At 35.4% G+C, this 20373-nt stretch overlaps 1 pseudogene; it reads right to left on the bottom strand.

The window, feature by feature from the left end:
- Positions 1-1237: 1237 nt before the first annotated feature.
- LOC126875942 (organic cation transporter protein-like) lies at positions 1238-18950 on the bottom strand (annotated as a pseudogene).
- Positions 18951-20373: the final 1423 nt, after the last annotated feature.

The raw sequence follows: 20373 nt of genomic DNA, 5'->3' as shown, positions 1-20373 counted from the left end.
GAACGCTTAGCAATTAATTGTTTTAATGCATTCCATTTTATGAATGATCAGTAATTACGGATTCAAGGATACTTATTAGAAGTAATATTCTTATTATATCTAAATATATCAAATAGAGATATTTCTCGTATTAATACTGAAAGATCATAAAAAAGAAAATATCATAAAAGAATTTCAATTTTGATGTTTCATTAGAATAATATATATATATATGTATGTATATATTTAAATTAAATAACAGAGATCTCAGAGTTTTCAAAGCATTCAACGTGTTGATGCATAAATGGATGATGAAAAAAAGCCACGTTGATCGAGCGAACGCAAAATACACTTCGGTTTAAAAGTCGATCGAAACTCTCATTTCAAGTGTCGGCGATTTATGAATCACCTATATTGATACAAAGGCGATTCGTAATAAAGCAGACAAGTTGAAAGCTTGACAATGCGCGAAGACAGCTCTCTTTTTGTGTTTCGAGTCTCGTGGCAATCCTTTGTTATTCACGGTATTTCATAGTTAAATCAATTCAACTAGAGTATTCCTTCAACGAGAAAAGAAAAAAAAGAGCAAGAAGAAAAAGATATAGATCTTTCTTTTCGATTTTTAAAGCGAAAGATGCATAAATACTATGGTATATTATTTCCTTATATATCGTTTCCTTTAATACGTATATCCAATACTGAATTTAATTGTACATTTACATAAGATACTTGAATCGTTTCTCATTTCCAACACTTTACCGACGTTATAGTACGCGAAATAATTACATCGCAATATGTGAACGCAACGTACTTTAAATGCCGCGTTCTTGATTCTTTAAATTTCTTCACATTTTTATACAGTCATTCCAATTAAAAAAAGATACACTTTATCTTGTGTGCAACAAAGCTACTTCGTCGATGAAGCGTCAATTAATTGCTTAAACGTATACCTTGTGTAATTTGACGATTCTTGTCTCTTTCACTGCAATAATCGATACTTCCTCCTAGTTTCTCTCAATAGCTCTCCAATCTCAATACGTTCGTAATATCTTAACATCTAACATCACACGCATACGTTTAATAACTATATTTACAAAGAATTTGGCAAGTTTCACGCCACTGGCAATTTCATGTCACTGACAAGTTTCATGTCACTGACAAGTTTCATGCCACTGACAAGTTTCATGCCACTGACAAGTTTCATGCCACTGACAAGTTTCATGCCACTGACAAGTTTCATGCCACTGACAAGTTTCATGCCACTGGTAAGTTTCATGCCACTGGTAAGTTTCACCCTACTGGCAAATTTCGCGCCACTGGCAAGTTTCGCGCCACTGGCAAGTTTCGCGCCACTGGCAAGTTTCGCGCCACTGGCAAGTTTCGCGCCGTCGCCAAATCTAACCGCTATAACCTAGTACAATCCATTTTTTGAACACTGCCAGTAAACGCTGGATTTGAAAGGCCTTTCTTCTTTCTATAAGATTTTTTCAGCATTTTGCTCCTGTCAAATTGAAATAAACGATTATTAGTAAATTTATATTGACATAAGGCGGAGGAAGAATATTATAGAATCTATACTTACGAGGATATACACGGAACCCACCAGAAACTTTGTTCCTTGCCGAAGTCGTTACCCTCCTGTAGGGTTTCTGGTAATTCCTGGTTCAACGTTTCTGGCAAGCCAAGGGTCAGGAAGGCGTGTCCAAAAGACAGCAAACCGAGGGCAACCAGCGGTAAAGATGGATCAATGTCAGCCTAAATTAAATGAAAAATATTCTCCCTTTTATACGCTTCTCTTTATACCTCTTTTAGAAGTAATAGCGATTAATTCCGCTTTCCGCTAATTCCTTAATTTCCCTTCGATTTTCGGGAAATAAATGAATACTTCCATAAGTTCATTTTCGGTAATAACATTACACAAATAATAGTATACTTTGAGGTAAATTTATAATTCAAAATAGAATAACTTACACAATAATCGAGAGTGTCCTCGCAAATATTCCTCTTCGTATTTTCTGTATACTTAATATTCTTTTAAATATTAATAAAGAATATTGGTTGAAGACAGAATTTGAAGAAGTTGTCAGTATACAAAGGATCATTGGTGTTAGCTGTATAACGAGATTTTGTAAACATTCGTTTCATTTAGAAACGAAGCTATAGTGTAGTATCGCAAACCTGTAAATAATTACAGACAATAGAAAAGTTACATTTCCTTCGCAAAAAAACGAAACGGAGGAAAATATATCGAAAATCTATCTTGTTTCCGTGATTCGTAAGATCGCAAGAAGAATCCATGGCCGACAAGGAACATAATTTTTCTACAAATTAAACCAACTTAAAAAAACGTATTTCAATAACAGATAATATTAGTCGTAAATTAAAAAAGAGGTTGAGTAATTTTCGGATCGTAGAAATACGATGTCGTTAACAGAAATTTCGATTCACTTATCAGATAAATAATGTAAGGTCCCAAAATGTGGGCGATATAACCGATGATATGGATCAAAGACACGCCCTGAGCTCTCACCACAGTCGGCGGCATTTCCGCTGCATATTGGAAACCAATATTCGCGGCGATATTCACCCCAAGACGCGCTATAATCGCCATGGCAACCATTGTCGAACCTTGAATAAGTTGAGAAATATGTAAATGCCACGATCGCCGCATTCCACGCACGATACATACACCCGATGCGCGCATGGTCCAATTAAAAATTAAATGTCATCCCTGTCGAGTATGTGACGTTGAGAAATAAATGTCAATCGTTAATGGAATAGGATTTAAAGGCGAAAAAGAAAAAGAAAAGAAGAGAAGAAGAATATTTGTATAAAAAAATTTTATAAGATTCGATTATTATTAATACTAAGTAAAATGACCGGATTGTATAATTGTAAATTCTCTATAATACGATTTTAAATAATACGGGTCTATATTATTATGTCGTTCAAGTCTGTTGTCTATAAACGATAAAAGAGAATTCGAAGGAAAGTTTTGTTGCAAGATGAGGAAATAAAAATAGTAAATTGTTTTATAACTACAACGTTCTATTCTAAATACGGATTAAAAAATGTCTATTTTCCACTCCTTAATGTCCTTGAAAACACGGATATCCCCTAACGCTACCGCTTATCTCCTTACTATCTAACAAAAACATTATTCTTGCATCAAGCACGAGCTTTCATTTCTCAATCTCCCAAAGCTTTCACTGGAGAAGCTTCAGAAAAGCGCTTTTTAAAACGACCGTCGATCGATAAAACCGGATTTTTTCTATAAAATTCACCCCCGCTTTCTCACTGCTATTCACACGTTCCTGCTATTTTATTGAATAATATCGATTGACAAGTCATTTATCAAGAAATAAAAAAAAAAAAAAGAAAAAATGTTACCAGAAGGGATAGCGATGGCAACGAAGGAGAAAATGCCACAGAGGAACACCGATGCGAAACCCATCCATCGTCTGCCCCATCTGTCAAGGAAAAGGGCGAGTAGAACAGCGGCCGGAAGTTCCGTGAGGGACGCTAAAGAGAACGACGTGAAAACGTCGGGGTCCAGAAGTTTCATGTTCCAAACGTGGCCGTCGAACACCCACACCATCAGCAACCTAGAAAAAAATCAGCCGAGTCATACATAAATCACGCTGGACTTCAAGATCGTTTATTAATCCTTCGCATACTCGTTCCCTCGCGTTTGACGTTTATCGATGCTAATTATATACTTAAGCAGATTCTTAATGACCCACATAAAATGCCCCATATACTCTCTTAATGTTCATTCGAGTAGTTTGTATCTAGTTTATGGTAATTTGTGTCTATTTTAATACTGGTTTTATAAAGACAGGGAAGTAGCGTCGAGGCTGATTGGTAACTTGGTTGAATTAACGGTATAATATAATTGGAATATCGTGAGGCTGAGAGTTAAGAACATATTCTTAGTTAATTTTATTTTAGGAAATGCAGGAAGATTCAGAATTATCATAGTATTAAAAACAAAGAAAATATAAGAAACGTAAAGGAAGTATAAAATTGAATACCTTTCCTATCTACAGGGTGGTTGGTAACTGGTGATACAAGCGGAAAGCGGGTGTCGTACGCGAAAAAAGAAGTCGAAAATATATGTCGGGTTATGGTTAGAATTTTGTAACAACTCTTCACGTGAATTAGCCATTGTTTCACAAAGCCGAGATTATATTTACACGTATATACAGGACTATCACAAAGCTTAACAAATAATAAGTCTAATGAATAATAAGTTTAACGAATGATAGAATTAGTGAATAATAAATTGTATGAATAATAAGTTTAATGAACACTATTAACAATGTCTTTGGGTTCAAACGAATCCACAGTCAACGGGATAACTCTTCACTAAACGTAAACTAATCTTAGGCGCAAAATACGATTGTTGAAAATGCTCGATGTATCACTCTCCAAAGCAATCACACGAATGCCAGCCTCGTGGAATTATTCTCGCTGTACGATTGCATTTGTTTTCTATACCCGTTTGGAAGCATCGAGAAGGTTCCAAACGCCGTTGCTAGGCAGTTTCTGCCTGAAGTTTGATTATTAATACAACGTATGTCCTATTGTATCGACACCTCCGAGGCAACATCACACGTGGCTAGGCCCGACATATAGAATAGAATTTTTTTTTAATTTTTCCGAGCGAAAATTCAAAGTCGATTTTCTCGAAAACAAAACCTCAAACGAAAAATTTTTATTCTATATCTTCGACTTCTTTTTTCGCGTAGAATCACCCCCTTTCCGCTTGTACCATCAGTTACCAACCACCCTGTATATCTTTTCGTATATGATTGTAAATTTCTCTGGTGTCTTAGTTTTTTCTAAAATAATATTGTAATCATTGCTGAGAATTTACAAGTAAAAAGTTCTAGCTGTGTAGTTTGTTCGATTGATGTTGGAAAGGTTAACTTACCAATAAATGATGAGCATGATAGTGATACGACCAAGTCGTGGCAGCTTGAAGAGATGTAGGACAGTGTATTGATTATGCGATTGATCCTTCTCATTCATCGCCTTGCAACTTTTCTCAAATTCGTCGAATATTTCTTGCTTCACCTCTTTACCGTTCACTTTAGCGAAGTTTTTCAGCATCTCGATCGCTTTGTCCACCCTGCCACTGGTTATGTACCAACTACGGAAGTATATGAAATACGCAAACGTTATAAAAGCCTGTAAGAAATTTTCAAAATCATCACTTTCACCAACCTTTTGTATCGACAAACTTTTTGTGCAAATTTGAATAGAGCTGTCTAGTTACGCATCAATCATTTATTTTGCACAGCTAAAAATGTGATGGCTTATCGAGAGAAAGATGTTGACCTTGAGATGTTTTATTTACGAGACAGAGGAATCGATGTAATAACCGATCCCAAGATAGTATGTATTGCTGGATAAAATATTACCCAATTTAATTCAGCTATAATTTTGGAATTTTTATGGTCCGGTCTCAAAGGACTTTTGATGTTTTAAGAGAAACTTTAACGTAAAAGAAATTTCTTATATTTCTTTGAGGATTATTTTTAAAGAATTTTCCGATGATACGAAGATACAAAAATAATCCAAAGGACGAGGTAAGATTAAATGTCTACTATACTATCGTATACTAATTTACTTACGAAATTTCTTTGTATTATATTTTTATAATGAAAAAGAAATTGGAATTAAACTACCGTGCACTTTCAGGAACAATCCATGGTCCTACAAACGCAACCACCATAGGACACGCGGTGACCATGCTGAGAATCCTCCAATTTGAGATCCAATATGCGATCCAAGGCAGAAGACTCGAGGCTGCCGCGAAATAAAGTCCAAACGACATGTTCGCTACCAGAGTTCGATATTTCGGACCGACATATTCGATCACTGAAAGAATAATTCGTGATATCGTTATTGTATTACATCGTTATAGAAATCTTCCCAAATGTTTCGTCAATTTCGTTTCTTCATTTGATATAATAATATTGTTTCCTTATTTCCTTTAGGTTTGTCCTTTCTTCGTTTTTTACCAATTTAATTTCAAATATTCAGACTTATTTGTAGATTTTATAAATCATTAACATCGACAATGTAAGATAGTTTTGAATTAAAAAGAATTTTAAAAGGAACACTGCTTTCATCTCAATATCGAACGGAGAGTGCCTCAGTAATCGTGGTATAACCGAAGATTATTCTCCATAGGGAAATAGGTCACTCGAAAGATACAATTTCATACCAGAAAAGTATACAGAATTAAGTATCCTGTCGTTTAAAATAAAATATCTTAAAGTATCCCTAGACACATGTAATTTTAATACCAAACTAGATATACAATTACACAACAAATTTCAAATTACGAGATATAATTCCAAAATATAAAGTTTTAGTAAAATCATTTACCATTAAATATCTTAAAATTGATATCGTAAAATTCGAATAAAAATTTGACTTAAGAAAAAACAAACCGACATAGGGCAATAAACATTTATTCAAACACGTCATAAATAGTTAATCGTTACGTAAAACGGGACCGATACCGGTGCCTCATTATTAGGTCATAAATTATAGTTTTCCTATTCTCAACAGCTTTTTCTCTCTTATAATTTTCTCGATGACTCACCGATAATGAAAAGCACGTTGAAGCAGTTATCGAACGAGGTACCGACGACTAATCTCGCCAGACAGAAGCTCCAGAAGCTGTTGCAAAACGCAGTGCCGACAGACGCGATGAAACCAACCGCGTTACACGCAACCAACGCCGGAATTCTGCCACAATGGTCGGCTATGTAACCGAATATTAAGCCTCCAAGAATGCTGCCGACGAAGAAGGCCGATTGTGCTGCTGAGCCGAGGAATGCGTGGTCGCATACCCATTCCAGCTGAAACAGAAAAGGGGGATGCTTTATGATTGCGGCTAGTTATGAAAAAACACCGCGTGGTTGGAAAATCGATAGAAGGTGAAGAGAATAAGGAAGACGACGAAAGGACGAGTAATAAATTCCGTAGTTTTTTAATATCATCAGAATTGAGAACCTGAGTCGTAGGTTAGTTAATTGTAGTCTTTTGGTAATATTTTTAGTAATAAAATAGTAGAGGTTGTTTGCATAATTCTTGGATATGATTAGAGAATTTGTCATAGTGGAAGGAATATAAATTTGTTAAGTAGAAGATAGTATCTCCCGATTTAAGCAGGACTTTTTAGTAATAAAATAGCAGAAATAGAAATTAGAAATAATAATAATAACAATAAATATTCGATAAAAATTTCTTGAGTCGTAAGAAGTTACCAAATGCGTATTTATACGTTCAATTCGAAATATCTGTCTATTGTACAGTTGTAACTTTCACTTTCCGATTTATGCGATATTATATAAACGGATTCATGTTCGTGATTTAATACGCCGAGACGTACAAATAATTAAGGATGACAAGGTTAATTTTATGTTCCGCTATAAACGAGCTCTGTTAAAATGCAAACAGCATAACAAGTAATTACACCTACGTCTAAGTTCGTGCAACCAACAAGGACTTTTTTTATAATGACTGCATTATATGCTATCGTCAGCAGCTTTACGAAAGACCGTAAATATTTATAGAACGACGGCATGGTTTTATTGGCCAGGATGGGTCTGCCTCTCTGATACCACTCTCCAATATGTCGGTATAGTTCACATTGTACATGTTACATCGCGAAAACGAAGTCGCACCTTCCGCCAGCAATTCCTCACTCGACGCTGGAGGGATCGATAGTGCAATCCTACATAAAACAAGAATACGTTACATTAACGGTGATGAAATTTGCAAGAAGTATTTTTAAGAATACTAATTTTCGTTTGATTTTCTTATCTTTTTTTAAATAACCAAGGAAAAATGACAGCAAATGGTAGAGAGAGGGAGAGAAATGGGAAAAATAAGATGAAAATTCTACTCAAAAGTGCATAGTTTTTAATCCTAATCTTAAATTAGTCCAATTCCTTGAAACTTAATTCGAATCCTGTTTAAATAAAAAAAGTGACAAAAGTAATATACATAACAATATAAAAATCTATAATAATTTCTCTAATAAAGAATAACGACGATATCAGTAACAGTAATAACACATTATCTTTAATAGTGTTTACATTTCTGCATTTTAAAATTTTCTGTAAAAGTAAAATTCGCATAAAAATCCGCGGCCTACTTATTATTTATAAATCTGCTGTTTCAAAAAAAAAAAAAAATCAAAAATGGGAAAAGTGAAAGAATAAAGTAACAGGAAAACAAAAGCACAAAATACAAAAGAGGAAAAGAGACAATGACCGTAAAAATAGGAACAAAGGCAAGAGCTGGAAGGACGATCGTCCCGTATCTATTGCACTCCGAGGCATTCGAATTGTGTTGGGATTTAATTACCGATCGCTGCACGTATCGGTGAGTCTATTTCCAGACAAATAAACGGTACGCGGGGAGATTCGAGAAATTGTGCGAAACGAACGATTTTCCTCGTTGACGGATCGTAGAAAACCAGATCTCGCATGCGTCGTCAAGAATGGTAACACGATTCGTTGGAATCGTGCCATCCAGACATCCTATCCTTTCGCCGGTAATTCCTTACGTTCTTGAAATAGAACACGTGAAAAAGACGTTGATAATAGTATAACTATGGAATCGCGATTTCCAACTATTTTTATCTCGTCGCAAACTGGTTACAGGTATTGTTACGTCGCGTAACATTCTACCTAGCCGAGGCCACACACCGCAGGCAATATGGCAACCAGATGTCTTCGGATACTCGCAGCGTATCCTCCATAGTTTCAAGGACCTTCCATAAATTTCATAGATTTCCTAGAAAAGGTCCTTCAAACGAAACAAACATCTGTTTCCGAGGAATTTCTAGAGACTATTGTCTACCACGGCTTAACAAGGGAAAGTTAGTTTTTCTCACGTACGCTGCAACTTTCCTCCCACTAACCACTTTCTCTCGAGGGCGGTTAAGACCCTTCGTCTAACCAATTAACGACGAAGCCTACTCCCTCACTCTCCTAACTCAAATCGTCACGAACAAATCCGATGGCCCCGTGCGCTAGACACACCCATCCTTAGCGTTCCTCCGACACATTATCGTCTCCCAAGACAGTACTGATTTTACATCCTTCGAACGGTCAACACCCGCAGATCAGTCACTCACTCATCTCGTACACACTCACCAGCGTAACTGCCTTTGTTATAAGTTGTTGGAATAAACGGTGAAATATAACTTACTACTGTGTCATATTCATTCAAACACCTCTGTTATCCTAACCGAAACAGGGGAACGACTACTTCGCGGCGTCGATTCACCGAATCGTAGCGAGAATTTACGCCTCTCGCTGACGCGTTTTCCTCGCGACCGCGTCTCTCCGCGAACGGTCGTAACAGGTATCTCCCCCACTCCCGTACGACACGATATTTACATATGCATTTACATATACAACGCAATACCTGGGTTTTCCTGATTCAATAAACACAGTTGTTTCGTGCAAGTTATCAGATATTATATTGTGGTTTTAAAGAAATAAATTGTCGCAATGCGATACGTTATCACAGCTGAGAAAATGGAAATCTCCGTGCAAGTGGAAGATTCTGTCGTCGAGAATATTTATTGCGACCTGCATGGAAAACAAACAGGCTTTCGAGAAGCCTGGTTTAAACTACGTGCACGTGACTTGAACAGATATGTACATGTTGGAATACAACGATATCTGTCGCATGCGGATAGAGTGTTTGATCGTACAGATTCTTCCATTCGTTGCCAGCGCCATCCCCAACAGCGTGCGTTCGTGAGATGCACCACGGCAGTTGGCACGTGCATGCTTTTTCAAAAAGACGCCGGAAGAAGCGTGAGGATATGAATGGAACATTCTAGACGGGCACGTCGAGAAGCTACTAGAAGGTTCTGTGCCACATGTGACGCCACACAGACACCCACACAGGTCACACTCATTACTGCATAGAGAGTGGGGCTCTAAACCTTTTCAAGGGCCATGGGTCACTAAGCCAGTCTGTGAATAACTAGCCAACTGTCTACATTCCAGAACGCACATTTATAACTCTCGAAATAATTGTTTAATAAATATCACATTGTATTATTTCAACATAAACATTGTGTCTTCCACAGAATATTAATCCTAATTCCAAGATTCAATTCTAACAGTACATATGCATATAAATTGTCTCCTATAGAAGGTGGTTAATTCTAGACATCGAAAGGAACGTCTTTAATGAAAACATGTATTGATTTGTTATACGATCAACATGATTATTGACCATTTCGATCTGCCGGAGCTGAAAATGTCTATCGCGTAACAGGGTAAATTCGAACATAAAGAAACTATGTAGGATCGTTCGTTACGTATAACTCAATAATTCAAATAAGACAAATTGCACATAAAGTGTCACTTACTTTTGTTTGTCTGTGAGGTTCCATCGTTCGAGTTCCGGAACGGTACACCAGTGTTCAGCTGGCAATAGCGTGATGAAGAACTGCGTGAAGTAGAGGAACGCGTAGACGAAGGTGAAGGAGCATGATGAAAAGGAACCATTGGTAGCGGCTGGCCTCGCCAACGTACGGTAGTATGTCGTCGAAGGTTTCGATCTTCGGACGTTCGCCCTCCTCGGCTTTTACGGACTCCGTCATGACTGTCATTATCTCGATATCTGCGAATCAATGATCCTCGATCACCTACTTAACTCGAATTACACGTTACGAGGAAACTAAGTTCAAGGTGAATGGGGTATTATTAGGTCGTCGAATAAATTCGTGTTGCAATGCGTTCATACCTTTTTATGTGTTTTACGAATACAGATCGATAAACGATCAAGGTGATCGATCTTATGATATACAGTGGCTCACGGAAGTACTCGAACACTTTCATATCACGAAACGTTCTATAATTTCGTTAGCACTCTAACGAGATACGATTATCGAGATTATAATAGTAAAATTTGGAATCAATCTGAGATTGTATATTGAAGATATATATACATGAGACAATGTATATATATTTCGCAAATATATATGTTAAATGAAAAATTAATATGTATATAACACATGATGATGATTTTACTACGTACATCGTGGCTTATTATTCTTATTAATTTAGCGAATAATTGACTGCTCAAATACTCTGGTAATTTTTATATATAAAATAACAATAATATATGTTTCCAATAAATATATGAAATTTCTATATACACGTTTAGATCTGTTTCAAATTTTCTCAATGTAATTACGACGATCGTGTCTCACTTCAGTGTCAATGAAATCTCAAAGTGTCTCGTATAAAAATCACCAAAGGTTTGTTTAAGTGCCCGAGTACTTTCACGTGAGCGACTGTTGTTTTAGTAGCAAGTTCTCTTATGTCTATCTCTTCGTTACATTTAGCCGGATAATTTCTCATGTTTATCAACGTGTTATGATCTTTCTCTTATTAAGCGGAGGAATCTCTTCTTCGCTAAATTTTCTTAAACGGGTTCAAGGTGAGGTGAACCACATTGTTGAAATCAAGATGAAGAAGATGAAATCTAAAGTCGAGATGAAAGGAAGTAGATGTTTGTATTGTCTAGATATATTGCCATGCTACTTTTTGACACGATATAATCTTAGGTAAAGGCTAATTCAAGGTGATACAGAGTGTACTGGAAAAAGTGATTTGAATTTGCTAGAGAGGAAGAGAAAAGGAAAGATCCTTGAACATTTTTGCAAGGTTATTGCAAAATGGAGGATACTATCGAAGGCTTATTGCTGTCACTTGTACGTTCTAACTGGAGTGTCCTTTAAATAATTTGCTTCTTATTAGATCCTTTTTGCAAATAGGAAGATAATATTTTTGGGACGTGAGGATTGTTAAATAAAAATGTAATGTAATCAGATGTAAATTGTCATTGGAATAGAAGAGTTTGTTTAGAAGAAATGATCATGAAATACACAAAATGTATCGTGCGTAATGTGTAAATAATAATTAATTCTAAAGACAATTAATAAAAATTTTAAATAATAGAGCACCATACCTCCGGTTCCTGCTTATTTTGACACTGTGCAGAATGTCACACGATTGTTGCCTTTTTTTTTTAAAGATTATTCAGTTAAGAAACAAGCACCAATAAAAAAGCAATTATAGTTAATTATTAAAAAATCCAAGTAGGTATTACATAAATAAAATTATCAAGGAAGATATTTATCGTAAAGATTGTGTGCTTATGAAAGAAGTAAACGAAATTATTGTAGCGCCATAGTAATTTGTATGAATCTTTGAATCTTGTTTAAATAAAATTTTCGATAAAAATTTGATTCTATCAGTGAACGATTACTACAGTTAATTACTGGATAATTAAAACAAGTAAGTAAAATTATTGTTACAATAATCCCGACAAATTCGTGATATTATTCAACTAGAATCGTTAAGAAAAAATTCGACACCGTTAGCGAACGCCATTTTACTTTTACTTCACGAAGGCCAACGTTATAAACGTTGAATCAAGAGCAATCATTTTCAATATAAAATATACGCGCGAAAGCTTTTGCTCCCTTTGATAATTGAATCCTTAATTTGCCGCCAATTAAACTCTTTCCCAACCACCTTCGTCTTCTAAGAAACCTTTTATACCCCAAAGAGAAATCCCCTTTTGCACAAACTCGCTTTTTTTCAACCATCGTACAACACGATATGATATTTACACCGTGCAATTTACACGATTCAGATCTCAATCTTGCAAATCATTTCGAAAATAGATCGATGATTAAATCGATTATAAAATCGTCCCTGCAAGTTTTAATTGATTAATTATTTCTTTATTTGATGAAATATTATTTATTATTTAAATATCGTTAATTTACTGGCGTTCAATGAAATTTCTCGTAGAATTAAGTTCGTTTAAAATATTATTAATTTAATGACATTTTTTGTAAGATAATTGCGGTTAGATTTGATCTTTCACGAAATCTACGAGATGATCGCGTTCGATTAATCACCGATGTAGCGCATATGTAAAACAATTACAACAGTCCATACATAGATGTTTCATAAGTGTAGATGATTATTTATTACGGTTCTGTGTAATTAATGTTCGTTGCGATTACCACGAACTTAGATAAAAAAAAGAGTATTAATGACGAGAGAACCGGAAGTGACCAGTCCGTGACATAACTGTTATTTTCTAGGGGCTTGGTAACATTTGCATAAATTATTTCGCGTATACTGTAACGCACTTTACGTTACAACGGTATGCCGATGGACACGAGAAAAGAATTTTTCTGCCACAAATTGAATGGCATTTTTGGCGATAATGATTGTGTGGAATGATGATTACTTTAATTGAGATTCTAATCGAGATTCAAGTGATATATGAAGTTTGTACTTTCCAATAGGATACATTGAGAAAAATGTCTTCGAAAGAGAATATGCTATTTTTGAATACACCATTTTTTAATAAGTCTAACAAATTCTGGATCTTTTAATTCACAAGGTTGCAAATCTCCAAATTGTTCAGTCTGAATTTTCGAATCTTCTAATCTCACGATCTTCGAATTTTCTAATCTTCGAATCATTAAAAATCCTAATTTTCATAGAATTTTCAAGGAAGCTATAAAATAAAAATATAAAATATAAAATAAGAAAATTTGAAAAAGATACATAATGCGTTCGATCCAACACCATTTGCTCATAGTAAAAAAAAAAAAAAAGATAAAAGAAATTGTATGCAAAATAGGTAAACGTATTATAGTATTAGTCAATTATAGCAGATTGCTATCATTAATCAGTAATTATCCGAGTCGTAGCTGCATCTGTATATACATGAAGTATACAACACTAAAAATACATTTTCCTTAACAAAAATACTGAATAAACACATTCCTACGTAGCAACTAGTCAGCTGTGATAAATTGTTCGCTTTGAACAACGATCGACTAAGTTAGCATTGATTTCCGGATTGTGCGTAAAGCGTGCAATAAAACGAACACGTGTTTATCCCTAACGTTAAGCCAGGACCACCTAAATTAATACGAATTTTCCCATCAGGTACCGTCCTTATTCTGACAAAAAAATGCAAGCGATATTTGTGCATGTAAATAATTTGTCTGTGTGTATATATAATAACTTATATGAAACAAGTATTGCGATATTTCTCGTACATTGCTAGATATAATGATTTTAAATAATTCTGGCTCAAAAATTCGATTAAGAATTACATTGCAATTTCTAGAAAATTGTTACAACATTAAAAAAGCGAGATCCCTTAGAATATGGTATATCAAAAAAATCTTACAACCAATAATTTTACGATTAAAAAATGTAAGAAACCTCCCCAAAGTAATCGATCCGTGAAATTAATAAGAAACGTATGCTCCAGCAAAAGCTACGCGCGAATATTGAACACAGCTTCAAAACCGACCTTTTCCGATTGAAAACGCATAGCAGAGTAGCAATAACTCGTCCACCGACGCACCAATGAAAATGGAGGCTCGTAACGATCGTCATAACTCGAGTGACTTAACGATCTCAGGACGATCGTTATCGACCGATCGCTTCCGTTCCGGCCTGGACGTTTAACAACGAGGACAAGCGTGTGTCAAACGTTCTCGGTAACCGGTTACACAAAAGTGCGCACCTTGAACAACTATTACATCCCAGAACTAATTAATAAGAGCGATCATGGCTAGCATGGATACATATAGTTTGCATACGTGATTTTTCCCTGCGGGGCCAGTTTTCTCGCCTTCGAATCGATCAGGGAAGGCGATCGTGATCGCGATCGAGCCATTGAAATTCATTCGATGCACACGAGATACAGCATAGCGTTTTGATCTCGCGGAACTCGCACAAACTACAAAGTCAAACTTACAGACTCGTAACAATACAAAGTGGAACGATCGTTTGGTTTCACTTCCAACCGTAAGTCTTCCTATTGATTGGTGTTCTTCTTGGTCGTAAGGGAAAACGAAGAAAAGAAAGGAAAGAAATCTGTTATTAATATTGGAATACCATCGTTTTCGAGGAATTATCGTTCTATTTATTTATTTATAATGGCGTTATCGAGTTAATTGTTTCTTAATATGATACATTAAAACACTTATTGTAGTCGATAGAAACAGAAATTTTATTTAAGATTGCAATCCCAATTATCTGATTTTCCTGACGGACAATTTATATGGATCGATTGGAATTCATATAACAAGAGTTCACCAATTTTCTTCGCTACTCATCATTTTTCGTTCGCGTGATACGAGCTCATGTTCAAGTGAGTGCTTCAAATCGGTAAAAGTTCGATTAATTAATCGAGTTCTACCATATTTAACGCGAATAAGCTTTTGCATAATAAGCAACGAATGAAATAAAAATTTGTTGTAATACACAATGAGTAAGTTAGATTAATTATCGCTTTATATGATAAAAGTCCATGGTCCAGCGACAACATTGGAATTATTTTTTTCTTATTCATCTTGGAATTTATGATTGTTTACGGCGTTCTTTTTTGCGACAAATTGAGCTTATGGAAGTAATTTCTCTTCTAGAAAAATTGAACGCTAACGCCGTGTGCCAAGATAATGTGCAAGAACTAGTGTACAAAGAGTTAATCATTTTGGCTTCTGAAAGACTATATGAGTCACGGTTGTCCTATTTTTGTTGCTTAATTGCAGTGTTTGACCACCTGTTCTAGAATAGTGAGTTTACCTCTCACTGATCGGCATCGATTGGTATTTTGTAGTACAGTGCTTTGTTAGTCGATCGTGGCATTTAAACATACCAAGTTCATGGAGAAGAAGGCAGTTTTCTAAGTTTACGTTCTTTAGAAAAACATAATTTTATCATTAAAACGTCCGACCTTTTGATACCCATCTAAATATGTTATACATAGTCTCGATAAATATCACGATAATGGATAAGTATATATAGTCGCGTTTCTGTTCCAATAAAAGTGAACACTGATGCTATCGAAAACACTTGTATATTTTTAGAAATTCCAAAAACAACAAATCCGATGTCAGTGATTTCGTCTGATTTGCTAGTTTCTAGCGTTAAGATTGAATACACAGCTGGCAAATTTTCTATTTCAAAGATCTATTTAACTTTGTGATTAAACAGCTTTCTACAAAGTTTTGCGGATTTGTTAGTTATCTTCGAAAGAATAAGCAAGCTTTAAAGGACTTTGATCTAGTAAGTTTATTCCTCTTCAACCTTATACTTAATCATAAAGTAACGCTATAATTAGAAAATCAACATAAATGGATTTCTTCTGTCTAACCTTCTTTAAAATAATTAGCTGTTAAATGAGCCAGAGTTCTAGGAAATCTCTGATGCTGTTGATCTTCAACGAGATACAGATATCTGACAGATACTATCAAAATTCTATAGACGTCTATCCTTCAACTCTCAGCATACCAATGTTTATGCCATCATCGACGTTTCTTCACAAAGGGTCCTTAAAGAACTTTATGATTCTGTTACTCCTAAGTTACTTTGTACTGTTATTTTTTTGTCATAATAGTGCCTACTAGAAATGTTTACCTAGTATATAAGTTTCACTATTATTACCATTCTATCGTATGTTGTACTCGGAGTTAGTCACAGTTTCTCACAAACGTCTAACTTACTCTTAGTTATTCTGGCACAGACGCTGTGTTTCACTTACTGAAAAAATAAACAAAAAAAGCAAAATGATGTACGTAATATACTAAAACATTCTAAGATACCGTGGTAATTTTTCTATTTCTTGTGTAAATCATTTCAACTTGTTTTTTTAATGTTTTTATTCCTAATTGGTACACCGAAATGGATGTAGCAAATGTATATCACGGTATTATCCAAATAGCCTAATATCCGAACGTTCTATTATCCAAACACAATATTTCTTCGTAACGAATGCCCTTTTTCGTTTCAAATATGTACATACGTATGTCGTCAGTGTTCATACACAATGTACTCTTTCCTTGATTTGATTCATTGAATTGTGATTATACGAATTTGGTATGAAACTAGGAAGCGGTCTAACTATCGCAGGAAAATACGATGTAAACGAGAAAACTGGAAAGTGATGTAAGCGCAACAAAATTAGCAAAAATACACGATATTGGAGAAGCCAGAGTCACAGACATTAAAGGAAGAAAAACATAATTGAAAATTCTTCAAAGCACGTAGATTCCTCGAATGTTGGCAACGGTAGAAAGCCGCAAGTATTCTGATGTAATGAAATGTTTCACGTAGACGATAATAATGGCGATTTTATATAAATGAAAACAGCAGACGAAAACTCTAATAAAAAGATATCTTCTCATGCCGAAGCACTCGTGGCACTCGTAGAAGAACTCCGATAATTCGAAGTACGATAAAGAACGTAACTCTGTGTAGTTATTTACGTTGAAAAAATTATCTGATTATGGATTCATAAATATTTAAAGAATCTGTCGATTACTCTTAAACTGTATTTGGATAAATGAAATTTCGTCTTCCTATTATTTCAGAAAAGAGAGGCTCTACTACATTGTCTGCAGTATGTTTCTAATAATTAGTAAAATATCTGAACTAAATAAATGTAGACGTGAAAGTCACTGCACATCAGTATATTAAAGGTCAACACAAATACACTGACTGTCACATCACGAAGACATTTTAAAGAACTAATAAGGACAAAATTGTTTATTTAACAAGTCAAAATCTCGATCAATTAACGGACCACCATTATATCGTGATATTTAACGAAACTTCCAATCTTAAGAGCCATATATTATTATATTATAGCAGTGTTATAACAGTCATTGGCTCGGATTTTAATTAAATTGGTCGTGAAAGTGAGAAGAAGTAAAGAGACCGAGTAATCACGAAGAAAAGGTATGTATGTAACTTGATCGAAGCAAATACCAAACTTTTAGTTGTTATCTTCAACGATGGAAATTTGGTCATCTAAGTAGGTTATCGACGCAAGTGTTAATGAGAGATAAAACACGATTGGAGCAATGAAAGAACTTCATTTTCTTCCTTCTTCGCAAAATAGCAAATATACAGTAGCTCACATGAAAATATCTGAATATTTGTGCAAACATTTTGTAAATATATCATGTGTATTATGTTCGCGATCAATGAATATCGCAGTAGCTCCTATATGAGTTTTCAGATTGACTAAAAATTTGACTGACCTACAATAGTCATGTCTCATTCCGATACTAAAAAAATTTTTAAATATTTTATGTAACGCATACAATAAAGATACGTAAGTTATCTATGCTAAATGCTGAAATACTTATAGAAGTCCTTTATGGATATAGTAGATATTATAATATGTGTGTTAGGCGAAACATTTTGAAGTTTAATTATCACCGTAATGAGACACGGCTAAGATAACACAGGTACGGTTATATCGAACAAGTTTTTCCCGATATACTTCATAATGTTCCGTGTAACAGATAACATACATTATACACCAAAGCCTTTTACGACCAGCGTTCAAATACTTTCACGACGAACCACTGTACCAAAATTCAAGTCTCACGCGACACATCGATACGAATGATCGGTGCAAACAAACGTTTACCTTTTCCACGATCGTCCGAGAGCAACGCGAAACTTCACTAGGCGTATCACAAATCTCGTCGTGGTTTTGTTTCTAAAACGAGAAACTCTCTGCAGAAGTCACAGAAATAAAATGAAATCTAGCTTCTTCACTTTTGTCCGACTCGATAAGTCGATTTCGAACAAACTTTACTCTTTTCTTCTTCTTCTTCTTCTTCTTCCGGATGTCTTTTCACTGTTTCAACAGGATAAAACGGAAATGGGAAAAATAACAAAAGAAATCGCGGATCGCAACGACTCTCGTGATCCTGTGATCCAAGTCCAGGACACGTGCTCGATCTCGATCGTCACAATGATCTTGGGTGCACGGATCCTCGATTTTTCGGACGCCGCGCTACATCGTCGTTTAAAAGGGGGCACGCACCGACTGTTCGCCGCGTGGACAATTAGCGGGGCTTTATAGCGCGTGCAAACGAAAGCGGAGCCCCACCAGCGTCGTGTGTGCGGCTATTGGACGATGACTTTGGTCCCCGTGGATCGTCCTGTCGACAGCAACGCCGAAGTCGAAGACGTCACTGGAGAACTGCGGGGATTTTACGATTCCAAAGAGCCGCTTCTCCTGTTGCACCGCGACCGTTGGGTTTTCTCGTGACTCGTTTGCACGCTTTTTTCCCTTCTCGCTCTTCTCACTACCACCGCAATCTTCTTTCTCTCTCGTCGCTTTGTCGCGACACGTATACGCGACCGGAAAGCGAGAAACATAAACTGGTGACGCGCAGGTGAGTGTACCTTCCGAGAACGTTGCGACGTTGTTGCATGGTTTGATATGTTTCCTCAAACTGTGTTTGGTTAACTAACTTAATTCGCCTGTTGGTGACTCATGGAAATTTGAGTGATATTACGAGGTGAAGTTGCGGAGTATTTGGAGTGAGAATTTGTGAATTTCCTGTGTTTCACCATGTTACGTATGGTAATTTACAGTGTTGTTTGTATAGTATAGTACAGATTGGAAGAGATACAATAATAAGCAGACAGCTAGGCTGGTTAATTGATCAGGAATATTAATTGAGTATGAATTGTTTAGCAAGAAAGAGAAAAAGGTATAATTCTAAGTTGCTTTGCTGCGTACATTGGGATTTATGATATACGAAAGATCGATTTCTTTCAGGTAGGAAAGAATGATTATAAAATAGAAATTATTACGTAATTTTTAGTATCGCAGGTTTACCGTGGTATTGAATTCGGCTAATGATATGTGAACTGGAAAAACAATGATCATGTGAATCAAACGTTGATTATCCATCCGTCGAAGCGTTAGTCAGATATCGTGTAACTGATAGTTCCTTGAGTGGTTTCAAAGTCGAACGATGAAACAATTTGAAATAATCGTTCCATTATCGACGAAATGAACGAATTTATCTAATGGGGCTCGTTAATTTATTCGACTTTTAATATTAATTACTAATTGTTATAGAAATTGATTTAACAAATTTGATATAAATTGATTTACCATTAATTAATCGATGGTAGAAAAGAAACGTTGGAAAATGAGTAATATGTAGCTTTAGTTTTACAGATTTTACAAAATCAATGTTACTATTTAAGAAAAAATGAATTTGATGGGGTAAAAGCTATATGGAAATATACTAACGACTTAACGAATTTAAATTTAAAGGACTTTAGAAACAAAGAAACAGAGACAAACTTTAGTTCTCGATGATACTTGACACGTGAATTGATTAACAGCTTGTCTTGCGTGATTAAATTTAATAGGATTAATTGAAAAGTATATCGTATACCGTGTGTGAATCATGATAAAGTTGGTTTCATCGTAATTCACACGGTACTCGCAATGATCATTCAATCGGCAATT

This window comes from Bombus huntii, unplaced genomic scaffold, assembly GCF_024542735.1.
Source record: "Bombus huntii isolate Logan2020A unplaced genomic scaffold, iyBomHunt1.1 ctg00000060.1, whole genome shotgun sequence".
NCBI classification, from domain to species: domain Eukaryota; kingdom Metazoa; phylum Arthropoda; class Insecta; order Hymenoptera; family Apidae; genus Bombus; species Bombus huntii.
This window is presented reverse-complemented; position numbering and strand designations above follow the sequence as displayed.